This window comes from Anastrepha obliqua, unplaced genomic scaffold, assembly GCF_027943255.1.
Source record: "Anastrepha obliqua isolate idAnaObli1 unplaced genomic scaffold, idAnaObli1_1.0 ptg000170l, whole genome shotgun sequence".
Taxonomy (NCBI): Eukaryota; Metazoa; Arthropoda; class Insecta; order Diptera; family Tephritidae; genus Anastrepha; species Anastrepha obliqua.
The window spans coordinates 5,001-7,500 of NW_026562255.1; positions in this window are offsets into that span (position 1 = coordinate 5,001).

Genomic DNA, 2,500 nt, shown 5'->3' on the forward strand with positions numbered 1-2,500 from the left:
TCATATATGTATATATATTCGAAAATTTTTTCTATTTAAACTAACGTATGGAAAACCAGGAATAAAATCATAATATTACCAGTTTAATATGGCTCAAATTCGAGTTTCATATAGTTATGATTCGATTTATATGCTTCAATATCATTGGTTAGTTAACTTTTGATATTTTCATATTATATCACATGCCTTCACCGTGAGTGTTTTTTGCCATGCACACCTCACATTGTCAAAAATGTATGGGAAAAATTCATTTCAATACATTTCAGTTTGATTTGAAATGTCTTTATTATATATTTTAGTGCCAATATGCCAAGGTTATATTCCATAACTCTCTATTTAAACTAACGTATGGAAAACCAGGCATAAAATCACAATATTACCAGTTTAATATGGCTCAAATTCGAGTTTCATATAGTTATGATTCGATTTATATGCTTCAATATCATTGGTTAGTTAACTTTTGATATTTTCATATTATATCACATGCCTTCACCGTGAGTGTTTTTTGCCATGCACACCTCACATTGTCAAAAATGTATGGGAAAAATTCATTTCAATACATTTCAGTTTGATTTGAAATGTCTTTATTATATATTTTAATGGCAATATGCCAAGGTTATATTCCATAAAATGTTAGTATAGAATATAGATTCTTCATATATGTATATATATTCGAGAATTTTTTTCTATTTAAACTAACGTATGGAAAACCAGGCATAAAATCACAATATTACCAGTTTAATATGGCTCAAATTCGAGTTTCATATAGTTATGATTCGATTTATATGTTTCAATATCATTGGTTAGTTAACTTTTGATATTTTCATATTATATCACATGCCTTCACCGTGAGTGTTTTTTGCCATGCACACCTCACATTGTCAAAAATGTATGGGAAAAATTCATTTCAATACATTTCAGTTTGATTTGAAATGTCTTTATTATATATTTTAGTGCCAATATGCCAAGGTTATATTCCATAACATGTTAGTATTAGAATATAGATTCTTCATATATGTATATATATTCGAAAATTTTTTCTATTTAAACTAACGTATGGAAAACCAGGCATAAAATCACAATATTACCAGTTTAATATGGCTTAAATTCGAGTTTCATATAGTTATGATTCGATTTATATGCTTCAATATCATTGGTTAGTTAACTTTTGATATTTTCATATTATTTCACATGCCTTCACCGTGAGTGTTTTTTGCCATGCACACCTCACATTGTCAAAAATGTATGGGAAAAATTCATTTCAATACATTTCAGTTTGATTTGAAATGTCTTTATTATATATTTTAGTGCCAATATGCCAAGGTTATATTCCATAACATGTTAGTATTAGAATATAGATTCTTCATATATGTATATATATTCGAAAATTTTTTCTATTTAAACTAACGTATGGAAAACCAGGCATAAAATCACAATATTACCAGTTTAATATGGCTTAAATTCGAGTTTCATATAGTTATGATTCGATTTATATGCTTCAATATCATTGGTTAGTTAACTTTTGATATTTTCATATTATTTCACATGCCTTCACCGTGAGTGTTTTTTGCCATGCACACCTCACATTGTCAAAAATGTATGGGAAAAATTCATTTCAATACATTTCAGTTTGATTTGAAATGTCTTTATTATATATTTTAGTGCCAATATGCCAAGGTTATATTCCATAACATGTTAGTATTAGAATATAGATTCTTCATATATGTATATATATTCGAAAATTTTTTCTATTTAAACTAACGTATGGAAAACCAGGCATAAAATCACAATATTACCAGTTTAATATGGCTTAAATTCGAGTTTCATATAGTTATGATTCGATTTATATGCTTCAATATCATTGGTTAGTTAACTTTTGATATTTTCATATTATATCACATGCCTTCACCGTGAGTGTTTTTTGCCATGCACACCTCACATTGTCAAAAATGTATGGGAAAAATTCATTTCAATACATTTCAGTTTGATTTGAAATGTCTTTATTATATATTTTAGTGCCAATATGCCAAGGTTATATTCCATAACTCTCTATTTAAACTAACGTATGGAAAACCAGGCATAAAATCACAATATTACCAGTTTAATATGGCTTAAATTCGAGTTTCATATAGTTATGCTTCGATTTATATGCTTCAATATCATTGGTTAGTTAACTTTTGATATTTTCATATTATTTCACATGCCTTCACCGTGAGTGTTTTTTGCCATGCACACCTCACATTGTCAAAAATGTATGGGAAAAATTCATTTCAATACATTTCAGTTTGATTTGAAATGTCTTTATTATATATTTTAGTGCCAATATGCCAAGGTTATATTCCATAACTCTCTATTTAAACTAACGTATGGAAAACCAGGCATAAAATCACAATATTACCAGTTTAATATGGCTCAAATTCGAGTTTCATATAGTTATGATTCGATTTATATGCTTCAATATCATTGGTTAGTTAACTTTTGATATTTTCATATTATATCA